The sequence below is a fragment of the Saccopteryx leptura genome, chromosome 2, assembly GCF_036850995.1.
Source record: "Saccopteryx leptura isolate mSacLep1 chromosome 2, mSacLep1_pri_phased_curated, whole genome shotgun sequence".
NCBI classification, from domain to species: domain Eukaryota; kingdom Metazoa; phylum Chordata; class Mammalia; order Chiroptera; family Emballonuridae; genus Saccopteryx; species Saccopteryx leptura.
In genome coordinates, this window is record NC_089504.1 from 135,775,433 (window position 1) to 135,802,694 (window position 27,262).

The 27,262-nt window shown below is 38.2% G+C and overlaps 1 protein-coding gene across 3 annotated transcripts in view; it reads left to right on the top strand.

Moving 5' to 3' along the window:
• The window catches only part of FAR2 (fatty acyl-CoA reductase 2), a 142,714-nt gene that overhangs the window by 21,792 nt on the left and 93,660 nt on the right, over positions 1-27,262 (top strand). Inside the window, exon 1 of one of the 3 annotated variants that reach the window (XM_066368879.1) lies at positions 20,075-20,107. The exons of the other annotated variants lie outside the window; for them this stretch is intronic. The gene's annotated coding sequence lies outside the window, so the exon portion shown is untranslated. Of the gene's footprint in view, positions 1-20,074; positions 20,108-27,262 lie in introns of those variants that run through there. 3 annotated transcript variants of the gene reach the window in all.

Consider the following 27,262-nt stretch of genomic DNA (forward strand, 5'->3'; position numbering starts at 1 on the left):
CAGCCACCTGCCATACTCATCCGGTGCCGGGACTTGATGTGGTTCTCATTCATCCTCACAACAGAGCCTCAAGCCAGACATGAGTCCTGCTTCACAGAGGTCAGAATCGAAGTGATAAGTGTTTTTTCAGAGCTGGGATTCATGCACAGGCCTATCAGGCTACAAATCCCTGCTCACTTTTCATGCCACCAGAGTGACACCTGTCTACTCAGATCCTTGACAGGCAACCCATGGCCATTCAAATTTGTACGATCTAATTTCAGGAACATTTTCCTGTTTTGAATGGAAAAACTGAGGCCCAGAGAGAACCAAGCCCAGCCTGGCCCCATCTGTCTCCTCTACTTGGGTGATCTGTCACCTGAATCAACTAGTCTGTTGTAAGCTTAGTTGTATCAGTCAGATATGGAAGTTTACTGCAAGGAGCACTGCTGATGGGAATGAAATGGGCCATTTTCCATATAAATTTTAAAATTTCTACTCTACTGCCAAGAAAAGAAAAGTGGCTGATGGGGAAAACCACGCTTTTCAAAGTAGGTGGGCTAAAGAATGTTACTATTGAAGATGTTGATATTTATCTCACCTTTGAAATGGAAAATTCTCTTTAGGAGGAATGTTGAGATAGCTAAGTAGTTTACAAGATCAGTCAAGAAAAGCTAACCTCCGTCATTCATCTTCAGAGGAACCACACTACAAAAACTTCCTTCCAAGGCTTAGTAAACCAGCAGAAAGGGATAGCTAATAGTAAAGGCAAATTCAGTGCTAGTAACATAGTGACAGAATGTATATGTGTTAACTTTTCTTGGTTATTTTTTTAAGGAGACATCACATGACTTACCTATACAGGACATTTTTCTCATAACATCCTAAATGTTTTGCAGAGCAGTAATGGTTGATGATTGTATTAAGAAGGCTTCTCTGTGAGCGTCCAATACCACCAACTTTAGATACAACTTAAAGATATTCAAGCCTATTCAGGATGCATCTGAATTCTTCTTTCCTTCTCTCCTTTCCAATGCCCTCATGCTGTTCAAGACAGGCCCCCAAAACTACCCTTTCCCAATGAAGTCCTTCACCCAACATCCTTGACCTTGAGGGAATTCCTCTATCTTAATATATTCATTCACTCCTGACCCTACTAAATTAGTCTCTTAACCTAATTGCTGAGATGTTGTAACCATCTAACAAGTGAGCCCTTTCAGAACACATATATGCAGTTTAATCAGACTCTGTTGTTTTTTGATAGTGTTTTCAAACCCCAAGGAAGACTTCCAGGGGTGGGATACTTGGTCTGGGGACTTTTCTTTCTTCAGACCATATGCATTTTCCTAAAATCACTTGTATTATTCAACGAGTTTATCTATCTATCTATCTATCTATCTATCTATCTATCTATCTATCTATCTATCTATCTATCTTTCTATCTATCTATCATCTATCTATCATCCATCTATCTATCATCTATCTGCCTACCTGTCATCTGTCTATCCATTTGTCAGATATGTTACCTATCTGTAACAATCACTCACAAAATACAAAGGGCTGGCAATCTCTGGATTTTCTGAGAGAGCATTTGGTTCTCTCACATATTAATCCTCCTGTGTGCAGAAGGAACATCAGTTTGTAATGTATATTCTTCCTCCCATTTTGGTGTGGGAGTGGGAGGACAACTCATTCTACAATCTTTTCCAAGCCTATGTACTTTTACATAATCAAAACCTGTTGTATATAGTTTTATTATTCTCAAATATCCATTAATGCTTATCTGTAAAATACATATTTGCTTGCTTTTACTTGACTAAATGATCAGTGCTTATCTTTTCATTAGGTTTACCATTTTTCAACAATATGTAACCCGCTAAAGACTAAATTGTTTACACTTCACAGTGATCGAATTTTATTTGAAATGTGCATTTGGAGTGCTGTTTTCTCTACTGATGGGCTCCTGTCCTCCCCAGTGTTTCTGTCACTGGGTCACTGAACAGCATTTCTAGAGCTCTACCAGCTCTAAAGCTCTCAGCCCTTCTAACATTTTGGATTTCATGAGTAAAAATGGTGAAAATTAGAAAAGAGACAATCAAATGGTTGGGCACTTAAACAAAATGTATACCACCTACCATCTCCCTGAAATTTAATTGAATAATTTCATGAATATAAGAGTTATAGATTTATATTTTGTTCATAGCACACAGTGTAATATAAGTGTATATTTTCCTGTTTGTGGTTTTATGTTATCATTCATGACACAATAAAAATAAAACAGGAGTTTATATACTCCAAAAAAAAAAAAAGAAAAAAGAAAAAGCTAAAATGAAGTAAGATTTTTTCCAGTTAACACTTTATCTTGGGGATCAATAGCATTCTTATTTACTTTATTCTTATTTCATTTATCAAGCACACACATGTACCCTTCATATATTAAGTGACCATTTTAATTCCCAGTGAAAGTATACAGATTTCCAGAGTTTGTACCACATTGTTATTTTTTTAAGGATATCTCAAAAAGAAATATACTAAAGACTGTTTTTATCTTCAAATATCAACACAAATTTAGAACTTGAACAGGGTGATGATTGTGTATCATTGTGAATGTCTCAAATGCCACTGAGTTGTACACATTAAAATGTTTTATTTTATGGTATGTGAGTTTTACCTCAATAAAAAAAAAATCAGCCTAGTTAGAAAATCTCTGAGAAGCTAACCTCCCTCCTCTTTAAAAAACCTTACATGACTCCACCAGGATAGTTATCTATCCAGACCACAAATATCCATTTGAACCTGCAGTTCTGGGAGAGATTAGGGCAGGATTTAAATAAGGAAGTTGTAGGCAAGTTGAATTGTCACTGAATTCTTAAATACCGGTCAGAGTTCAAGAACTGTACTTCCGAATTATTTGTTATCACCGTGATAAATTATGTGGCCTGTTTCCAAGATCCATTGTAAATGCTGGTATATCCTCTTTGCTCTCAAACATCCCTAGAGAAGTAGTTACTTTAACCTTCGGTGGAATTTTGTAGAATTTCACTCTGACCCTCAAAGTTTGTGAGGCCCAGTTTAGTGACAGATAACAGCTGTTCTAAACCCAGTGAAACCACTTAAAAAACTTTAGTATTGTTGCTGATCTTTATTTTCCAAATTTAAAAGCTTTTCATTAAAGTTTTTTTAAGACAAAATTTAAATCATCTTTATTATTTACTATCGACATTACATTTACTTTTTGCTTATTTTCAATATTTTTTTTATTTCATATATTATTTTATAGGCTTCCAAACTAGATATGATTGTCACCCAGATGTGTAATGAAAAAAATTAATTTCCTCTTCCAGTATGCTATTTTTTTATTCTCTAGACACACAGTAATGTCATTAAGCAATGAACTGAAATGCATATTCCCACCCTTACCTCATTTATTCTATGTCAGTCTTGTGTTCCTTCCTTACAGAGACACTAATATTGTGTTATTGTGTTAAACTCTGCATCAGGATTCCATTTGAATTCTCTCTCCTTGGTGATAACGTATGGCTCTTTCTTTCTGAAATGGTTTGTGTGTGTGTGCTATTAGAATCCATTTCGTGCACTTCATTCCAGCTCTTGCATCTTTTGAATTCTAATGCTATTTTCATAACGTTCTTCTACCTGCACCCTAGCTGGGAAAGACTGTCCTCTAAGATCTTATTAATGGAAACGGATGTGTTGCTATCTGTGAGCAATACCGGAACATAGCAGGACAAGGCTCAGGAGGCAAAAACAGGAAGCAGGTGAGGACATTCCAAGCAGTTCGCAGGTCCGAGGCCCAGCAAGCTTGACAAGGAGGGCGTATGAGAGCCATGAGTCCAGAAGGTGAAACTCAACTACAATAATTCAGAACGCCCTCGCTGCTTGGGAGGAAAAGTTCTGAGGCATGGTTTATTAATTTACTAGGGCTGCCTTATCAAAGTACCCTAGACTGGATAGCTTAAATGACAGACATTTATTTTTTCACTGTTCTGAAGACTAAAAAGTCCAAGATTAAGGTGTTGGCAGGTGTTATTTCTTTGAAGCTTTTCTTCTTGTCTTGCAGATAGTCGCCTTCTTGTTGTGTCCTCACATGGCTTTTCCTCTGTGTGCACACCCCTGCGTCTCTTTGTGTGTCCTAGTGTATTTTTATTTGGACATGAGCCAGATTGGTTGAGGACCCACCATTATTCCCTCATTTTAATTTCAGCACCTGTTTAAAGGTTCTGTCTCCTGATCCAGTCACATGCTGTGGCACTGGAGGTTTAGGGCTTGAGTATATGAATTTTGAGGGGGCACAACTGAGCCCACAAGATGTGGGTTTGATGCCATTTAATTGTTTCCCTGAGAAGTTAAGGCCTATTTGCATAGAATGGCATCTGGCTTAATATCCCTTCTTACCGAGTCCTTTCCTTTCCCTGTGTCACAACCCAACTCCCCTTCTGGTATTTCCTCCACAAGCCCAACTTCCACTGAATTCCTTCCCGCAGTCCATATCTGTGGGAATGCAGACTAGGGCACAAAGGAAGAGAGATATGACAATGCTGGAGTGTGACACAAAGATCATCAACCTGGCATCAGATGTCCTAACTTCAAATTCTAGGCTCAAATTCTGACACTGTTGACAATCTGATCACCTAGTTTCTTCTCAGGTAAGATGGAGATGATCATGATGTCTGCTTTGTAGTGTTCTTTCAATTCCTAAATTAGAAACTGTGTATAACATCGTGAAGTTATTCTTAAATATTATTGTTACCACAGTAAGACATATTTCTCTGTCCTCAAAGAATTCCATTTAACTTGGGTAATCAAATTTAAATCTATGAAATGTTTACAGTAATTAAGGCAGCATATGGTTAACTTTAAAATGAATGATATATTTCACCACCATAGTCACTGCTGAAAATATTAAATAACTCTCAATTCTAACACAACCCAGATCATTTTACTTCACTGGTATTTATTATTACGTTGTTATGGGAGAGAACTGTTCCTGCCGTCAGAGCTTAGGATCCTGCTTGCAGCCCAAGACTTGTATACAAAGGAACGAACTGAAGAGCAGCAGATACAAAGTGCTGGAATGCTAGATAAATAAACTTCAGATAAACTCAGAACATCATGCAAGGTAAACACTAAGAAGAGTTTTATAGTCCAGCCCTCAAGCAGGCTGTCTTTAGACACTGGGTTAATATATTAACAAAAAGTAATTTTTATAAAACCAAGGCTAAAAAAAAGTTTTATAAAATCACATTGTGAATTTTAAAAATTCAGCACTGAAAAGGACTTTATGAGCATTTCCTACCTGGGCCACTGGTTTTGAACATAAGAGGCTACCACCCCAATTCACCTTAGGCATGTTGGAGCTATGAGAAGAATGTCTGTCTGTCATGACTACAGAGGGGTAAATATTAGTAGGTGGGACCTAGAAATGCTAACATACTGCAATACAGGGAACACATCCTCCAAACAACTCAACACAAAATATACTGTGTCTATTTCACCTACCAACCTACCAACCTTCCCACCCCCATAATGTAGGAAAAACTGACACTCATGAAAGGTGAGAGATTCTCCCACAGTCTCCTGGGTAGCATCAGTCTACATTAGACAACTGCTATCCAATAGAAATAGTATCTGAGCCACAAATGCAAGCTAACTTGTAATTGTGAATTTGTTAACAAACACATTAAAATATTTTAAAGTGGGCCTGACCTGTGATGGCACAGTGGATAAAGCCTCAATCTAGAACACTGAGGTCGCTGGTTCAAAACCCTGGGCCTACCCAGTCAAGGCACATGTGGGAGTTGATGCTTCCTGCTCCTCTCCCCTGTGTCTCCCTTCTCTCTCTCTCTCTCTCTCTTTCTCTCTCCTCTCTCAAATGAATAAATAAAACCTTTTTAAAAATATTTTAAAACTGTTAAAAATAATTTAATGATATATTTTATTTAACCTAGTATATATAAAATATGTTTTAATACATAATTAATATATAATTATTAATGAGATATTTTTATTTTATGGTATTTTTTGTACTGAGTCTTCGAAATCTGCTATTTATTTATACTTAACAGTGTACCTTCATTCCAACTAGCCACATTTCAAGTGCTGAGTAGCTCCCTATACTGCAACTAGTGGCTCCTATACTGCAACTCTAGGACATTCTGTGTGTGTTTTCTAAGTGGTTTTTGTCTTACTTACAAGAGGCATATCACAAGCAACTGAATGAGAAGACCTGAATTGACTTCATGTACTATTCCTGTCACTGCATCATAGAAAAAAAATGAAGCAGGTCTACCTAATGTGTTTTTGCAGAAAGCCAAAGACATTTTGATTATTGTTATTATTATTATTTTAGGTATGATGATAAATTAACCATTTTATAATTTCAGACTTGGCTCATTTTCTGAAAAATGCATTCTTTTTTTACATTTGCCATAATCGCTTACATTATTCAGGATATTGCTTAAACATAAGTTTCTAGACTTCTTGTCAGAATTTTATATGAGTCCTTCTTATGGCTCTCTTTTTTTAAAAAATAATAGCTTGCCTAAGTTTCCCTTTCTGAGACTTTCATAAATATTTCCACATTTCCTCCAGCTAATAAAACTATTTCTTACTCAATTTTTTTACAAGATCAATTTTACATGTGATTAATTTCCTTCAGGCATTCTGTCAGTCTGTGTTGAGTATAACCAATTTGTCCACTCTTCCTCATTTCTCTAGAGCTTGGTTATTAAATGAGAAACACTTTTCTTGGATTATTGTTGAATTATTTTTCATAAATATTTTATTTCCAATCGACTTTAAATAAAAATACTCCTAAAGTAAAACAAAACAATCAATATGAAATTAAATTATTAAAAGCATACTTTTTAAAATTTAGATAGCAAGTGCAGGACATTTGAACTTTAAATCTTTAAATCAGCAAGATAGGTTTTAAAATATATAAAGCTTGTGTTTAGTGGCTTAGACTATAAAAAGAGGCAACCATGTCAACTTTTCTGAATATTCGACAGTATTTTAAAGAGAATGATTTGTCCACATTTTAGTTGGGATTTGGTAACTTGATAGCTTAAAGGCAGAATGAAATAAATGATAATTTCTAGTCCATGTGGGGTTTGTGTGTTTATTGTTTACTCTTCCTCCACAAAAATAGGAAGTTTTTTTTTCCAGGCAATGGATCTACATATCTGCTTTTATTTTAATTTTAATTTTATTTTTAGTGAGAGGAGGGGAGGCTGAAAGCCAAACTCCCATATGTGCCCTGACTGGGATCCACCGGGTAAGCCCACTAGGGGGCGACACTCTGCCCATCTGGGTCTTGCTCCATTGCTCAGCAACTGAGCTCTTAGTGCCTGAGGCAGAGACCATGGAGCCACCTTCAGTGCCGGAGCCAACTCACTCCAATAGAGCCGTGGCTGTGGGAGGGAAGAAGGGAGAGAGAGAGAAAGAGAAAAGCAAGAGGGCGAGGGTTGAGAAGCAGATGGGCACTTCTCCTGGGACATCCACAGGCCAGGCCAACGGTCCACCACTGAGCCTGTCGGCCAGGGCCTACATGTCTGCTTTTATATATGCTTTTTGGCTGAATTTTCTGTTAAGGTCCAGATTGTAAATATTATATGTTTTGCCAATCTAGTGGTCTCTGTCACAACTACTTCATCTGCTTGCCATTGTGTCATGGAAGCAGCTAGAGATGACATGTAAAGGTATTGTATAAGCCGGCAGTGCTGTAATAAAGTTTATTTGCAAAAACAGACCTCAGGTTATATTTGGTCCATGGGTTATAGTTTGTTGGCCCTTGTGCTGGATATTTCAGAATCACTCACTTCACTTTGAGTATATGGACTGGCCACTTGATCTCCCATTGTGATTCCAGCAAAATGTTGAATTATACTGAGCTTTAAATAGAAAGATCAGAGATCACTAATTCTTGTCTCACTTTGAAACTGTAGTGTCTTTTTTAGTTTTCCTGCATGATAAAAAAAATCACTTATACTTCTTTTAAAACAAAATTTATCCAATGTTTACATTATTGTCTTATTTAAGTAGTTTCCATCAAAACTCACCCTCAGCTTTAGGTATATCACTTCCTGGTTTTTGATCCTTTGTTTTTATATATTTCCCACTTTGAGTTCATTTGCTGAGTGATGAATACTCCTCACTTTTCTGATATACACCATAGTGTAAAAACAGCTTTCTAGTTCACCAGGGAGGATTTATCATAAATGTTTCTCCATAAAAAGTATAAAGATGCATTTATAAGGCTATTGGCTAACATGGACAATTGCAAGATACACATGGTTGCAGCCATCACTACGAGACAGTGAGGCCGATTTGAAGAGCTCTCAGTAGTAAAACCTAAATGAGATGCTTTGTAAATACTGATGTGAGTAAACACACCAAAACAAATACAACATAACAGCTAAAACTTTTTAAAGACAGAGAGGCCTAGAGCTGCTACAGAAGTGGTTTCGCTGGTTGTGGATACCCTGGGTTGTTACTGTTGAAGTATAAACTGGCCGTGTCACAATTGCTATGGGAACTGTAACTGAAACCTGACCTTTGGTATAGTTACATGTTCAACCCTAACATTGTCTTAATAGGTGTTTGCATTTTCTGGGTGTTTGAAAGTGGCTTTGTTTTACGCTTTCAAGGAGAGTTACTTGAAAAGATTGCTTAGGAAGGGTAAAGCAGATAGCTTGATTCCTTTCAGAATCTCATCCACCCCTAGCATCAGAGTTTACTTCCGCAGACTCAGTGTGTAACAGTGCTTTCTGAGGCTAGCTAATGAATTTCCATACCGAAACTACTCCTTCAAAGTAAACAGTGGACTCCTATTTATCAGAAAGTCAGTCGCCTGACTGTGTTGGTTGATTAAGACTTGGCTATGGCTTCCAAGCAGGTAGATTTCCTTGACTTGTCAGAAAGCAAAAGAAGAAGAGCCATGGCCCAGTCATCATCAAATTTCTCACTTTCTCCATTGCATCAACTCACAGTGGCTGAGTCAACAGATAGGTGGAATCCTTGCCATTGTTTTATCATTGCACCTCCACAAATTTAATCAATTAAACTCTCCTGTATGATTGTGCCAATTTATATATTCTGAGTGAATACGAACTATCAGGTGATGAAGCACCTACAAGGCTTCAGAGAACCAAAACCCTAAGGACTCTAAGACACTAGCTTAGAAAAGAAAGAGGTTAACACTGGTTTAGCACTTCCTGCGTGCAGGGCATTAGGATGGGCGCTGTATGTATGCAGTCTCATTCAGTCGTCACAAGGCCCTCCATAGAACAGATACGGTTAACCAACTTTCCTTACAGTTAGTACTGGTGGAGCCAGTACTGACACCTAGTTCTGGAAAATTCCAAAACCCCAGACTTCTTTAAAAATCATCTGTGTATTTCCAGATTTCTAATTAAGCAAATAATATTTATATTTGCTATATGTTTATCAGATTGCTCAAAGGTTTCATAAAATACTGCTTTTGTGCGCGAAATATTAAAGTCAAGTAATATATCTAAATTTTACTTAAGGAGTGAGGTCTGATAAATGAACATCTGCTTTTAAACAATTAATGAAGCAGAAGGATCTGATCAACATGAAATATAAGTGACAGTGGGAATATAAAGCAGGAGAGAGTCGGAATAAAGGCCTTGGCTCCTTCAGCGGCTCTCTTCCCGTTTACGTGCATCCTTGTAAGTTACTGTCTACATTGCAGATATCAAGGGACTTTTTAAAATTTGATTGCAAAGAGGTTAAAGTTCTGATATTTCTAGTCATGCAACTTTCCACCTTAGCATTTATAGAGAGGTCAAAAGCCGACGGTACATTGCCTTTTATTTGTTTGTTTGTTTTGTTTTGTATTTTCCCTAAGTTAGAAGCAGGAAGGCAGTCAGACAGACTCTTGCATGTGCCCGACCGGGATCCACCCGGCATGCCCACCAGGGGGCGATGCTCTGCCCATCTGGGGCGTTGCTCCATTGCCACCAGAGTCACTCTAGCGCCTGAGGCAGAGGCCATGGAGCCATCCTCAGCGCCTGGGGCAACTTTGCTCCATTGGAGCCTTGGCTGTAGGAGAGGAAGAGAGAGACAGAGAGGAAGGAGAGGGGGGAAGGGTGGAGAAGCAGTTGGGCATTTCTCCTGTGTGCCCTGGCCAGGAATCGAACCCAAGACTTCCATACACCAGGCCAATACTCTACCACTGAACCAACTGGCCAGGGCCTGTACATTGCCTTTTAAAGTACAGGCTTTTTAAACAGTAAAGTGTTTTAATAGACAATGTAATAGAACCAGGTTATTCTGGGTTGTAATACAAAAACTTAGTACATCTCAGTTCTCTCGCCTGCTCCATTCAAGTTAACTGCTGCTCCCCGCAGGCATTCGAGTGTGCTTCCCATAAAGTAGGGTTGTGCCTTCAAAGGCAGTGTGTGTTATTTCTTAGAGGAATAAAGTTGTGTTTCCACATGTGAATGGAGGCAGGAGTAGAAGGCTATGGTTGTAATATGTTGGCCAGGTTACCAGCCTCCAAAGACTAGTCTTCAACTTCTGTGGTTCTGAAATTCAGACCCCGGCATCATTTTTGCATTGGTTAGGGTCAATGGAATGGATTTCCAGGATGCAAACTCACAGGAAATCGATATATAAACTAGAATCCCAGTTTATTAAGTTTCTATTGGATGCATATTTCTTTCTAGGTACTAAAATCATTGTGTCTTCATTGCAAGGGACCCCTCCTTTTGGAATCATGGTGACTGGGTGTTGTGGCCCATACATAGTGTTTGGATGGATCCCCACCCAAAATTTGGTTTGGACTTCCAAACTGATGATGCCACACGTGCATGCACATGCACACGCACATGCACACACAGAGTATGGGAAGGTTTCTTTATTCCCATAATGAAGCTTTCTGGGGAGAGCAGGACAGTCCTCTCAAGCTGAACTAAAAATGGCTTGAAAGAGCTGTGAATAGGAATGGTGGCGGGTTTTGAGCTTTGTGGTGGTGAGACGGTAGGGCTGGGGCAGCAACTCTAGCATGTCATTTGAACTTACTGCCGGTGACAATGCACCTGGACTTTCTTATCAACTTGCTCAAATGTGGGGCAGAAGGGGGTGTGGGAAGGGTAAGATTTAAAAGATGTCTTTAGTCATCAAAAAATGAAGTCAGACTCCTTGTACTGGGTCTTCAGAGTTGTAAGAAAAAAAATTGTTAGTTAACATGGAGTTAAGGCAAATTTTAGTGAACACTCTCGAAACAGTTCATACCATGTATAGGGAAGTCTAAGTGGAATCCCTGTCCCACAACAACATAAGCCCTTCTGGCTTCCAGAGTATCTGGTTTTTATGTATTTACTTTCTGATCAATGGTAGGGGAAAAAAAATCTAAAAATTGTTGTTTTTACTTCTGTTCATGAGATTTTTTCCCCAAACATTCTTTGATATTCGAGAATTCAATACATTCTCTGACAAAATCTTTCTTACTTTTCAGCCTGAAAATCAAAATATCTTTTCCAGTGATTTCTTCAGATTAGCAAACCTTATCTGTTGTGGATATAATTAAACTATTTTAACTCTTAGTGTTCTAAGAAAATCATATGTTTTTTTCATCTACAACCACTTTTAAATTTTTCCCTAAACTGGATGATAGTGAACCTTTCTTTTATTTCTTATGAATTCTCATCTTGAATGTTATTCCAGAATACTGACCTTAGTCTCCCATATCATCATTTAAGAAGAAAATAATATGTATATCATGAAATATCAGTAACAGCAGAGAAAATTCCTGTAAACAACTATTTAAAGCATGAAGAGTAAAGTAGCAAAGTTAAGACCAATTCTAAATAACTGTGACTACTCTGTGTTTTCATTAAGGAGAAAGCAGGATATAATCAACGAGAGATGGAGAAGATTCAGAATACACTTAAAAGCATCTGCTAAAACAAGGAACACTTGGAAAACACCTGTTTCTCTAAGGCTTTAAAAAAACTATTTTAAAATCTGTTTATGAAAAGAACAAAGTAGGTTCTGTGATGCAACAGTCCAGGTCGGGGGTTCTTGATCTATTTGGAAACAAGAGGGATGATGAAAATCCATGGTGGAAAGAAAATTCACATGAAGCAACATTTACATTTGACCGATAATGTGTATTATGTTATTCAACACTAGATTTATGCTGCATGGTAGATAAGAATCACTCAAAAGGAAAAGAATTTGTTGCATAAGCTCCTTAATCCTTACAAGGGCAGTTTCTCATTATTGGCTGGCTGTCTCTTCAGTTAGAGACTCCGATTTGTCTCTGAACCTGACTTTGTGTTTTGTTACTTAACTACTACCCCATAGTTCGGACTGAAATGTAAGGGGCACACTCTTACATTTTTATGATCACACATGTTAATGATAAAAAGGCCCGTTAGCAGGCTTACCAGGATCAGATATGCAAATAATAGCAACCTTTGATTCAATGTTTGCTATGCATCAGACACAGTACAAAGCACCACTTTATTTAATTCTCCAACAGCTTTATGATATGGATATTAATCCCATTTTATTTATGAGTAAATCAAGGCTCAAAATGTTAACTAATTTTTTTCCATACTTATTGAGCACATTGTGAATGCCTGATACTATAAAGGAAGATGCAAGTGAAACAAAACATTGGTTCAGTAAAGTTTTAAAACTAAAAGTATTTTTAAATTAATTGCATTTTCAAATATCTGTATTTGAAATTATGAAATGCAGCTTCCAGACTTATGTTTATTATACCCCAAATAAATGATATGGAGAGTTGACTTCTAAAACTGTACAAATGTTCATTTTTTTTAAAAAAAGGTGCATCTCATCACCAGTTATATTGTTACTGGCAACCAAACAAACAGATATACTCCAAAATATTTGACCTCAAGACCAAACAAAATTTCAGACTTAGGGCAAGACAATTTTTATGAACCAAAATATCACCTCCCTTGTTTGTAAAATGATTGACACAGTTTAATGGTAACATTAAATGTACTTCAAACAGATGTGACATAGAAGAAAAAATAAGAATAGGAGAGAAATGAAAATGTTCTTGGAGAGTTTCTTTTTACGCTTAATATTTTAAAATAGCTTTGTTCAAAGGCAACTTTTAGCCTTTCCCATTATTGCTTTGCATTTAAATGTCATAGAACTTTTTCTTTAAGGTTTATCACTAATATCATCACTTTGTCATAGAAGACAAAGGCTTTAAAGTATTAATGTTTTGAAGTAATATTTCTTCTTTTGTAGATTAAAAAAAAATAACACTGAAGCATAAAAATGTTAGGTTTCTGTGAAACTGATGCCATCAACTCCACACTTCCATGTCAGGGGTTTCTGGATCTAAAGATACTGTCTGCATCACACATCATCTCTTCAAGCTCCCCGCTTTTCCTGAGCTTCCAAAGGTGTTTGAAGTTCATCAGTTTCCTGCTTTCCCTTCCCTTTCACCTTTGCATTCATCCATCTACTTGCAAACATCTGTTGACTAGCAGGTGTTGGGTAGGTGCTAGAGATACAAAGATAAAATCATATTCCTGTTCTCAAGGTAGAATCATATTCCAGTCTAAAGGGGATGATAGATTTGGAAAGAATTGCAGAGATCCCTAGTGATACCGCTGGAGTTCTGGGCAGGGCCGTTGACCCAGTCTGAGAGAGTGAGCGGGCCTGGTAAGAGAGACAGAGGTAATGTGTGTGACTAAAGTGCAGAGGTATGTTAGATGTGAGAGCAATTGAAAATGGAGAAGCATGCAGAGTCCAGCTCCCCTGTTCCTGTTCTGCAACTGGGAATTTAAACTTTACTATAAATCACAGTAACAAGGTATAAAAATTGAAGACGCTTCAGCAGGACAGTGACATGGTAACTCATGTATTTTTGAAAGATCCCATAGAAGCCGTGTGGAGGCAGCATGGACCAGATTGACAGGTGAGATGGCAGGCTACTGGGGGCACTGAGAGGTCCTGAGCAGCTGCACTAAGAATGTAGCAGGGGCATTCACGGAAGGGGTTAACTGAGACAGAATCTCCAGGATCCACAAATTCATCTTATGTGGGCATTGAGTGAGATAAAGATAATTCTCATGTTCTGGCTTGAGTTTCCAGGTGGATCGCGGTGGTGTTAATCAGCATTGACGATCAATTCGCTTTTGTAATATGTTGTGTTTGTGGTGCCACTAAGACATCTGATTACAACTGTGTCGAACCCAACCAGATGTGAGTCGAGAGCTCAGGAGAAAAATCTGGGCTGTGAATAATGTAACAAGAGCCATGTAGGTGGTGGTTAGAGCCATTTGTAGGAATGAGGTCATCAGTAACTACATTAAAAATGAAAACAGTGAAGGGTCCAGGGTGGCCCCCAAGGCGAGTATTGCCTTTCTAGGGGCCAGACTGGAGGACTTCTAGGCCATATGGTACCTGTGTGAATTCAAGAACACCTTTCCTACCATCAGCCAGAAAGTGGTCATAATGAATTTACCAATTTGTGTAGTCCACAGTGTAAATGGCGCCCCCTGGAGCTGAGCAGGGCACACTCCCCTAATCATGTCTTGTGGCCAGCAGTGAAAAATCTTGAAGCCACCAGGCAGTTAGTTAAGAAATCAAGAGGTATTAGAGAAATGATGAGAACTGAGTTTCAGGCAGAACGAATGGTCAACACCACCAACTGTGCTTTAAGAGTTTCCTCTCCTGTTTTGGATCTTGATACAATTTTAACTTTTTTTCTTGTTGCTTTTTACCTTTCACAATCTCTATCTGCTCCACCTAGCCCAGCACACCCAGTTTCCCTTCAGGACTTCAAAATCACATCGGTTTCAATCACAATTCTTGTAGACATCTAGCACCCTTTTGGTATACTCCTGAGCATATTTACATTTGACTACAACTACCTTGTGAAAAGGGATAAAAGGGAAGGTGAAGTCTTCATATTCACTATCAACTTTTTGGATAAGAAACATTTTATCAGCCCAATTTGAATTATTTATTTCGTTTGCATCTTATTTACTTATCTTTCCGATTACAGTTTATTTTGTATTGGTTTTACATATAAAGTGTAGTGGTTGGACAATTATATACTTTACAAAGTATTTCCCATCTGCCCTGATATTTCCACTACCCACCGGGCACCATACATATTTATTGCAATAATATTGACTGTACTCCTTATGCTGTACTTGACATCCCCATGACTATTGTGTGACTACCAATGTGTACTTCTCAATCCCTTCACCTCTTTCATCCCAACTCCCAAGCCCCGCCCCTTTGCCAACCATCAGTCTGCTCTTTATATCTAAGAGTCTGTTTCTATTTTGTTTGTTCATATATTTTGTACTTTAGATTCCACATATATGTGAAATATGGTATTTATCTTTCTCTGACTTATTTCACTGAACATAATACCCTATAGGGCCATCGTGCTGTCATGAATGCTAAGATTTAATTCTTTTTCTGTTTTGCCGAGTAATACCATGTGGTATGCATATACCACCGCTTTTTAATCCACTCATCTATTGTTGGTCACTTGGCTTGCTTCCATAGCTTTTTATCAGCCTGATTTTAAATAGTCATACCAAACCATCGGGCCTCTTAAGTCAAATGAGATTTCTGTCTTCATCTACATATAGGTTGGAATTAGGAGCATTAATAGAGGTTAAGTGCACTGCTCACAAAAGTAAGGGGATATTTCAAAATGAATATGAAGCGATAAAATATTCCCTAATTTTTGTGAGCAGAATTAGGGGATATTTCCAAATGAATATGAAGCAATAAAATATTCCTTCATTTTTGTGAGCAATGTGCTAGGCTCATCAAGAAAAGAACTTGACTTTTTAACATGTATTACAGAGAGATTTGTAATACAATGAGTTGGCTAGTCGTAAGTTACGTGTGTATTGGTATCACTTATCTTCTTAGTTATGAATGCCGACACTGACGTATTTGATTCAAATTTGAGCTCATTTCACTAGAAGCACACTGTTTGATATGGTACTCATTAGCCACATCTGGCTACTTAAGTTTTAATGAATTAAAGTTAAGTAACAATAAAAATGTGTCTCCTGGTCACTCTAGCCACATTTCAGATGCATGATAGTCATATACATACAGCTAGTGGCTACCCGCTTGGACAACACAGGTATATAGAACATTTTCCTCAGCACAGGAAATTCTATCAGCTAGCACTACTCTAGAACAGTGTCAGTTATTCCTGTCAGTTCTCCGCTTTTGATCATTTTGTGGAAATAACTGAGTATCTCAGCAATAATACACGGTTAATATTATGCTGCATAGAGGATTTGGGTTTTTTTTATTAAAATAATTTAAGAAAATGAAAAACTGAACTTCCAATCAGCATTAGTAGTGTTCTAAGTATTTTATGCTGATTATCTAGATTAATCCCCACTAATTCTGTGTTATAAGGTTAAGAGAAGACAAGTGGCAGCTTCAGCATGCAAAGTGACTCCTGTAGGATCCTAAGTCCACTATCTGATGCAAAATCACCACATGGTTACGTTTTCTTTCCTCCGAGTAAAATAAGGATGGACATCGGGTGTACACAGAAGATAACGGCAGAACCTCTGACCCCTTCAGGAACTACTAGAGCTGTATTCTCAATGGAAGAGTTTTTTCTTTAACTCATGAACATGTTGGTAGTCATGTACTGACTCTTTTAAAGAACTTACTAAGAGATTCATTTATTTTCTTATCATCAAAAAAAAGTTCTAACAGGAGCTATCAGTAACATTCTAGTTAATCCCAAATCCATTTCATGGGAAATTTAGAATTATAAAAGAAATAAATCTTGGTAATATTTTCCCAGATGATAGATGCTGTTTTGATTAACTACACATTAGACCTTACGAGTCCATGGAGATAAGATAGTACAAATAACTTTATAATTCATTTTAAAGATGGCTTTTGAAGAAAGAACTGATACTTGATACTTAGTATACTACAAAAAGGAGAAGCACTTTGCAAAATTTTTTATTTTTCTAAAGCTTTGGTTCCAAAACTGTGGTCTTTGGTTTATGTGATGCTCTAACGAGCCAGATATCACCTCCTTAAACTGTAGAAAAGTAAATGAAAATATAGTAATTCTCCCACCATGATGTAATTGTTTTGCCTTTATCCTTTTTTGTAGGAAAACAACTCACACCGCACATCCGCCCTTTTCTTTGCAAAGAATTACTACCCAGGTGAGAGGTTCCTCTGGTTCTGAGGTTCCCATGAGAACATCACCCAAGGTGCAGCTCCCAGAGTGAGTCTTAGTTAGTGGGAAGGGTCAACATACTTATACTTGGACCATGAGAACATCACCCAAGGTGCAGCTCCCAGAGTGAGTCTTAGTTAGTGGGAAGGGTCAACATACTTATACTTGGACCATGAGAAAAATCTCTAAGTCATGGCAATTGTAGGACCCCCTACCTCTGAGCTTACTAAAACCATTTAATTTCCCACAACAGTGTTTTACCTGCATGAAAACAGGTGTGTGTCAGGACAGGAATAAAGGTTGTAACTGGGTGGGGCCTTCATCACCAGCACCTTACAAATTGCAGAATAATTTTGAGTTAGAAATATCTCAGTGGGGAAACTGCCATCTTTCAGTAAGCTTCAAAGTGGTCAGACCTGGCACGCTGACCATTAATCAGAAACCTGACTAACAGCAGTCCATGCACAGCGACAGGTTTCTTGGACACAGGAACCGACGAGGTAGGTCTGTGGAGCAAACGAGCCCTCCGCAGAGGGAGCAGCGGGGCCAGGTCTCGGCAGTGAGATTAGGCACCCACTCAGCTGTCACAGGCTTTTACCAGGTCTTTCTCTTGTCTTGACAGAATTATACTGATGATTCCTTTATAATAATATAATAATTACAAATATTTGTTATATTGTCTCTCCTTTGCTTTATTGCTGTACAGTGAAAACTACCACTTAGAAATAGCCATTCCTTTCAGTCTATGAAAATCACCCCTGTGCTTGTGATTAGGTATGGCAATAAAAGTGTATGCATTTTACTATGTTCAGGAAAGGTTGCTTGTTGGTCCCCCTGCCAGACCTGAATTATTACAGGGATTTTTTTCTGGGGTTGTGGAGAGAGCTGTCAAATAGGAACAAAATATTGCTTAAGCTCTCTGGTCTCAGCAAAGAACGGATCTGGTACCAACATATTAGACAAACCTGTGCTCTCTTGCCTGACCTGTCCTGCTCATCTGAAGGCACAACCTTTCCACTTCACAGTGCTTGTTTAATGAGTAAACAGGGAAATAAATAAATAAAATGTGGACACTGAAACCTATCCATGTGGTAAGCACTTGGTGCCTTAGTAAATATGTAGTAAAAGAACAACCCAGTGACCCCAAAAGCTACGAGTCAGGTTCTGAAGACAAGGGGACAAATGAAATGAAGAGGATACCTCATACGATCCTTTCAGTCTGAATGAAATAATGGTACCAGGCAATCTCAAAGGGTCTCACATAGAGGGGGACTGCAAGGCGTCCTTAAGGCTTGATAGGGTCTCGGAGAGCCATGAAGTGCTCAGCAGGCTCAGTCCCTAGGACAGGCAGCCGCGCCCCATGGCTGGTATACAGGAGGCTGCGAGCAGCGAGCGAGGGGTCCAGAGCTTATTGGTTCTTGTTTTCACTTGTTTTTTAAAAAACTGTATTTTGTTTTTCTGACTTGTAGCTACCATGTGCTCATTATGAAAGTCTTTTTTTTTAAATTAATGTCAATTTTCTGTACAGGGGGTCTTCGGGTCACCACACAGTTCCACTCCTAGGACAGTGACGTAACCCGAATTTTGGTGTAAGTTGAAACACGACCTAGCCTAAGTCACTTACCTATCCTATCACAGTTGTAAAATCATAATCTAGAACATAAAAACACAACTAAGCCACAGAAAAAGGAAAAGGAAATAAATATAGTATACGATACAGTGTACTGTAGTAGCAGAAAAAAATGACAAAAAATGAGTGCAATAAAATTCCTTACCTTTATTCCTGTGGTTGGCTTGCACACCGGAAGGGGCATTGCAAGGTGGGAGAGAGTGACCTATTGGGAGGAGGAAGCTGGAGAGGCAGGAGAACCTGCAGAGGGTAATGGAGATGCTGGGTCAGGTGGATCAGGATTGCCGAAGGACCATGCAAGAGAGAAAACTCACATCTCAATTTTTTTTTAAGTTTTTATGGGAGGTAGCGTCAGAAAATCAAAACGTTGTATGTCAGACTGTCGTAACCGGAGGACCCCCTGTACCTTGATGAGAGCCTAGGGACTGTGTCTAATGATAGTGTCTCCCAGAAGTAGAAGCCTAATAGAGATGCATTTTCATAAATGGTGCTTTTCTTACACTTTCTCTCCAATAGTGGTTATCACTGAGAAGCTTATTCCGTGAGAGGGCATCCTCACCCAATGAGAACAGCCCTGCACCACCTGTGTGCCTGACTTTTTCCCCAAGAACCGGGCAGGATTCACCAAGGGATCCAGCAGGCCTCACCTTTGTGCATAATTGGACCAAGTGCCTATTTTTTATATCATGCTTTGTGTCGTGAGTGACAATGACATTTATAGTGTACTTGAACTTTTTCAGACTGTTGCAATGTTCCTATAGAGTTCTATACTCAACAATTAAGACACTATATTCCAAGAGGATCACCCAGGTTTTCCTAACACACAGTCTTGCCTCATCATAATGAAGATTGATTGAGAAACTGTTGCATTTCCTAAACCATGGCTTGCATTCAACCCGCTGAGGACTCAGCGTCTGGGAGTTACACCCACAGCGCTACGGAGTACACAGCTTTCCCACAAAGCTCATGTTTGGCTGCCAAGGATAAAATAACGGTTTGGTGCCTTTGACCCTTTCCAGGCAATCAGAAACATTTATTGACCCCAAACTAAATGGACGGCACAGTGGGAGTCAACTCTCTTTGTTTCCACCTCTAATTGGGGGATTAGGTTGGGAAAGAACAGTGAGAATGCTAAATAAGAATAAAAGAAGGTCATAACATGAAATGACATTAGGCAATCCATGATGTGTGCCAAAGGGCTGACATAAGCGGGAACTTTTCGGGACCGGTGCAGAGAGGAGACATGTCTGAGTCCCAGCGCAGCCACACAGGTATCGTGGATGAAGTAGGATTGGATGGGCCAGTGGTTCTCCACCTTCCCCAGATGTGAGGGCCATCTTGGGAGGTTTCAAAGAATGCCAAGGGAGATGTCCTGGAGAGGCATGAAAGAAAAGATGAGGTTCTATGAGAAGAAAAAAAGAGTTTCAAGAAGCACAGCTTGTTCGGTCAGGTAAAACGTTCCTGTCAGTGGAGAAAAAGAGAGAAGGCAGACAAGTCAGGCTTCCGCTGGCGTGTGATTAGCCGGGTGTGTGGGCCAAGTCATCTTGGAAATGTATTTGGCTCAGGATAGGGGGATATATTTAGCCATAACATCTGACTTTTACAGCTGGAGAGAGATATTGGAATTCCTCTGTATCACATAACTCCTTGCTTCCCATTTCCACCCCTCACCTGCCAGCTTAAGTTAGACAGAAATTAATGCAGACACACAATAACACTTCACTAGTTCCTCGTTTTCTCAGATCCAGGATCCAGGCTATTACTATATGGGTGTGGGGATTCATACAGGAGTATAGAAGCCCACTAAGTAATAGCCAGAAGGGGACACTGCTGAGGCAGCAAAGCGGGTGTCTAGAACAAGGTAGCCAGGCCTTCTGGGGCTCTCATCACTGTTACCCTCACTATAAGTATGCACTTGGCATCTCCTGAGTTACACAGATGCTTTCACAGTGACTTTGATCCAGTTATGCATTGGTTTGTCTTGGTGTCTCTGCTTCTTTCTCATTTTCCTTGTTTGAAGGGCAGATAAAGTTTCTGTTGTATTACGGCTAGTGTTGGGGTGACACAGGTTGGATGGATGGATGGATGGATGGATGGATGGATGGATAGATGGACAGATTTTACTGAAGAAGGTCACTTAACTAAATGGAAAGGGTTAAGCTTAAAACTGGCTTTCCATTAGATCCTTTGCAGGATCCTGAATTCTGTACAAATTCAGAAGCATGAACAAAGCACATTAACCATAAGTCTCTGCTTATTTATATAATAACTTGGAAGACTATTTCAGGTAAGTTTGTGTTTCAGCATTAAATGTACTGCCTCACAACTGACTAGAAGCTTGGCATTTCCTAACTGGACAAGAGCTTTGAGCAATATCACAACTGCTATGAGAGGGGGAAGAAAAAACAAACACTTTCTGAAAACAACTGAAATTCTCTTCCTATGCTTGTTCCTCTGAATTGAAATGTAAAGACTGTAGGCACTTCTGTGACCTCCACAGAATGCCTCCATTTCTGCCATCTTTCTCACGCCCCTTCTCGTCACTGAACAGCTGCAGACTAGACAGGCAGTCCTTTGCCCTAACTTCAGGGATGGGGAACTTGAGCCCTGCTACTCAATCCCTTGAAATAGGAGAAATGAGCTTATCAGAAATCAGAAGTTAATATCACAACAGAAATCAGATGTGCAAATATCACAATTGTTATCTTGTTTACTCTTCAGTTACATTTCTAATATCAGATTTAACTACAAGGTTTACTACTGTCAGTTTCCTGAGAAGAAATGTGATTGTTATTCAGGTGTTAGGAAATATATATAGATTTTTTTTAGCAAGAAAGGCAGAGACAGAGAAAGAAACAAAGAGGGGGACAGATAGGGATAGACAGGCTGGAAGGGAGAGAGGAGAAGCATCAACTTTTTTTGCTGCGGCTCCTTAGTTGTTCATCAATTGCTTTCTCATATGTGCCTTGACTGGGGAGGGGCTACAGCAAAGCAAGTGACCCGGTGCTCAAGCCAGTGAGTGACCTTTGGACTCAAGCCAGTGACCTTTGGGCTGACGCTAGCAACCACGGGGTCATGTCTATGATCCCATGTTCAAGCTAGCAACCCCACACTCAAGCTGGTGAGCCCATGCCCAAGCTGGATGAGCCCATGCTCAAGCTGGCAGCCTCAGGGTTTTGAACCTGGGTCCTCTACATCCCAGTCTGATGCTCTATCCATTGAACCACTGCCTGGTCAGACAGGAAATCTGCTCACAAAAATTAGGGGATATTTTAAAATGAATATGAAGCGATAAAATATCCCCTAATTTTTGTGAGCAGTAGATTTAATGAGAACTCACGACTCAAGCTAAGTGCTAGAGAGAAGAAAGAAAAAGAGCCTGTCTTGGCCAATTTAGCTCTGGAGACAAAATTATGAAATATGAGTCAATTAGAGAATAAATGAATACCAAAGTGAGAGACACAAGAGCTGCAATACACATTCTGAAAAGGAAACGATTATGTGCACTGTATGCACATGGGATTGGACTAATGAGTGGTATTTAATTTCTGAGGAGTTGGGGGGAAATTGAACAAAATCATGGGAGAATGTTCCAGTGAGTAACATCATGGGAGAATGTTCCAATGGCAAAATGCAATGTAAATGTGAGAAAATAGAAAGTAACATGGGGAAAGCGATCTGCTTTAGGTACATTAGTCTGTAGAAGATTAGATATCTGGGAGAGGCTAGCCAGAACACAGGCTAGGAGGCTGTTGCAGAAATTTAGGCAGGAGGTAATTTGAATCTCAACTAAGTCAAAGCAATGCACCAGAAAAAGAAAATCCAAGAGGAATTGCACTGGAAGAATCCAAAAATAATACCATGTTTCTAATTAAAAATAAACATTAGACATCACATAGTTTAATGAATAACAAAAGAGGTTTGCCTCTGGTATAATTTTTGTCTTTAGAAATAACGTTGACTTTACAAGCATAGTGCTATAAAGTCTTCTCTCACTATCTCTTTCTTTTTTTGATAGACTAAGAGGATTTGGTCCATCATCAGTGCATTTATTTTGAGATTGGATTAGCTTGGGCTCCAAATCATCTGGAACTTAATTCAGAAAGTGATGTATTCCTTTAGGACAAATCCCTTTTAATAGTTTATGAAGGCCATGTTAAATCGGTGATGGGAGTAGTGATTTTACTCCCTCTGACTCTGGGAAGAAGTCATTGCTGCTGTTGAACTTCCAGTTCTACTGGTAGAAAACTGACAGTTAGTGTTGCTAGGCGGCTGGGTAGAGATGAACTGTGTAGGCCTGCCTCCTTGTCGCTGGTTTCTGTTCCCCCCAAATTTGAACAGGGTCATAGGTTAGGATGAAGTCATATTGAAGGAGGTGGACCCTTAATCCCATATAACTGGTGTCCTTGTTAAAAGGGGACATTTGCGCACAGACACACATACAAACACAGGGAGAAAAGCATGTGAAGACTAGAGCTGTGCTGTCACAAGTCAAGGAACTGCCAGAGCAAAGACAATGACATGAAATAGGTCCTTCCTGAGCGTATGCCAGCACCTTGATTTTGGATTTCTGGCTTCCAGAAGTGTGAGACAGTCGCTTTCCATTGTTGTGAGCTTGCAGCACTTTATGATACCAGCCTGGAAAACTGATACAGTGAGTAACAGAGCAATGAGTGTGTCAAGAGAATATCAGCCATATTATAACAAAGTAAACTTAAGATCTTTCTCTGAACATCAGTGTCCATTAAGATCATTCAGGATGTAAAATTTTTGATAGCATCAAACACTTTGAAAAGATAAAGAAACTCAGTGTTGCCCTGTATTTCTCTAACTTGCATTATAGATTAATTGACTTTCATGTTGGGAAGGAATAAAAAGGTCATCTAGCTCTGGCTGGTAGCTCAGCTGGTTAGAACACCATCAGAATAAGGCAAGGTTGCAGGTTCCATCTCCAGTCAGGGCACATAAAAGAATCAGCCAGGGATGCTGAACAGACAATACAATATACAGAAGATGTATTATAGAACTATATACCCAAATCCTATATAATTTTATCAACCAATGTCACCCCAATAAATTCAATTTAAAAAACATATAAGAATCAACCAATATATTTCTTTTGGGAGAATTATCTATTCATGTCCTCTTCCCATTTTTTTATTGGATTGTTTGCTTGTTTGTTGCGAGTTTTGTGTGTTCTTTATATATTTTGGATATTAGCCCCTTATCTGAGCTGTTGTTTGAAAATATCATCTCCTATTTAGTTGGCTGTTTGTTTTGTTGTCAGTTTCTTTTGCTGTGCAGAAGCTTCTTAGTTTGATGTAGTCCCATTCATTTATCTTTGCCTTTACTTCCCTTGCCTTTGGGGTCAAATTCATAAAATGTTCTCTATGGCCAGGGTTACCAGGGGGAGGGGAAAGGAGTAAAAGGAGGGGGTAGGGGAGGGGCATAAAGAGAAACAAAATATAGGGTGACAGAGGATAATTTGACTTTGGATGATGGGTATACACCATAATTGACTGTTCAAATAACATGGAGATGTTTTCTCTAAATCTATGTTCTCTGACCAATGTCACCCTGTTAAATTTAATTGTCTAAATAAAAAAGAAAGAAAGAAAGAAAAAAGAAAAGTAAAGAAAAGAAAGAAGGGAGGGAAGGAGGGAGGGAGGGAAGGAGGAAGGAAGGAAGGAAGGAAGGAAGGAAGGAAGGAAGGAAGGAAGGAAGGAAGGAAGGAAGGAAGGGAGGGAGGGAGGGAGGGAGGGAGGGAGGGAGGGAGGGAGGGAGGGAGGGAGGGAGGAAGGAAGGAAGGAAGGAAGGAAAATAATCAACCAATGAATGCCTCAATAAGTGGAACAACAAGTTGATGTTTGTCTTTCAAAGAAAAAAATAATTATTTTATAAAAAATATGTCATTTAGCTCAGCCATCCTTTGGGTAGTTAAGTATTCAACAATATGCCTGCAAAGTGGGTTTTCAGCCTTTGCTGATTCCTGAGGCAACATACTCTATCTTTAGCAGCTCTAATGATTCAAATATGATTTTCTATATCGAACTGAACTATATCTACATATATCTTTCACCTATTTTTCAATTTCTTAAAGCTAGAAAGAACAAATTTAATTCCCTTTTAACATGTTAGTCCTTCTGATGTTTGAGAGCTATCATGACCTTCCTAAGTCATTTGTTCTCTAAACTAGCCCTTGATTTTTTACTTATGACATAATTTTTAGTTTTTTAACCTCCACGATCAGCTTCATTATATGTGTTTCAGTTTATTATATCTTTTTTAGAGTGAAACATAGAAATATTGGTTATAGTCACAATAGTATAGATTAGAATAGAATTAAATATACTATTATTTAAGATACTATCCTTCAATAAATGCAACCTAAAATGACATTAGCCTTGGGGACATAACAGTGATCTATAATATTGCACTAAAATGAACTAAAATTCCTGCATTTTCCCACTAGATAAACCACATGATAAGCTCTGGCTTAATCTTAAAGTACAATATGTAGCCTGGCACATAATAGAAACAACAAATCATGAATGAATGAATGAATGAATGAATGAACTTACAGGGTTTTAAAAAAAATTCCAAGGAGAGAACATTACTTATTTTTACTTCATTTTGTTAAATTCAACCAGAGAATAAATACTGTCTAGCCAGGCAGGTATCTTTCCATTCATCACATATATTTCACACAGCAAAATTTTTCTTATGCTTACAAATTGTTTCTTCCCACACTCTAGTAACATCAATAAACATAGCAATTTTCAGACTTGGTTTACATCTGTTTCTCAACAAAGAATTACTGTATGTTACAAATAAGTACTTAATCCCTCTGCTTTCTCCATCAGTAAAATGATGCTAATATACTATATAGTGTGTGTGTGTGTGTGTGTGTGTGCGCGTGTGTGTGAATTTAGTAGATTATGTACATATGTTTGCATATTTATAATGACCACCTCGTCAGGATTTAGATATTAATAAAAAGGCACTATTTAGTTCTTGTTCTTGTTAGTAATCATAATTATAATGTGGTGACTTATGAAATCAGCTTTGTCCCTCTATGTATAATACAACCCAAAATTATAACTTTATGTAAAGAAAGGAAGAGTGTGAGCTGCAGTCTATTTCTATTTTCCCAATGAATTATTCAACTGCTTAAAATAATTGAGTTGATCTCTTGTGCTAGATTTTCTATATACCAAGTGAAGAAAGTATTTCTCCTTGACCCACAAAGATATTAAGGGACTGATGAGATATATCTATAAGGCACTATATGATCTAGAGAAAAACTCACTTTGACAGCATCTTGGTGGAGACACAAATACATGGTATACTAAGAAAAATCAATGTTTTACATTCTTTGTTAAATAAATAGTTTTCCACGAGAAATATTTTGAATAGCTTGGATTCTCTACTTGATATTTGGATGCTCTATTACTTGCCTTATTGTCAAATTAATTTAATTATAGTCACTTTAATGAGGAAATGTTTTGTGTTAGTTTTCTCCTTTTAAATGAAACATAAATACTCTGTTTTCCATTTAAATGCCAATTAAAAATTCTAAAACAATATAAAAACAGATGGTCTAGCAGTGGCATATAATGAAACCACACCAATCAAGTAAGAGTACACTCATATAATGATAATGAGCACTGTTTCATGGATTTTCATTTTGTCTTTGTCAGTAGAGCTACTAAACTTGACTGGTTAAAGATGCTAGAATGATAATTTTATTCTCCTAATGAAAAATTGAAACTCTATGTTGAGATATAACATTCTCTGTAAATCACCCAAATGACAAGGAAATGAAGAGTGATTTGTAGATAGCAATATGTGAGCCCATAAGTACAGCACATGCTTACATGGTTCTATATTCTGGCATACTATGGAACTCCTTGTCCCAAACTATTTATTTAACATGGTGCTTGTGGCCATGTTATTTTTATGCAAATACAATTTCAAATATTATTTCTGTAAGACTTTACTTATTCTGTGAACCAGATTATAGGTCATACATAATTTTTTACTTACTATATGGACATTTTCCCATGTTACTAACTCTTCCCAGCCATTTTTAAATTAACCTCATAGTATTTAATTCCATTACTACACTAATTCTTTTTCTGTTCTTATTATATTATATTTATTTTCAGATTTTCCCCCCTATTATAAGAAATGCATTGATGAACAAGGACAAAATTTTATTAGGAAAAATAGAAAATTTTATAGAATGGGACCCACCCACATAGGTCTTGAGATGGTGCTCTTAACCACTATGCATTTCAGCATCTATAAAATCTCTTTCCTTTTCTTTCCCTAAGCAAACACATAAAATTGGGTAAAGCTGAAGTGAAAAGATATCTGTGAAGGTCCACATATTTTGGTGAATGTTTTTTGCTTTTGAACTCTTT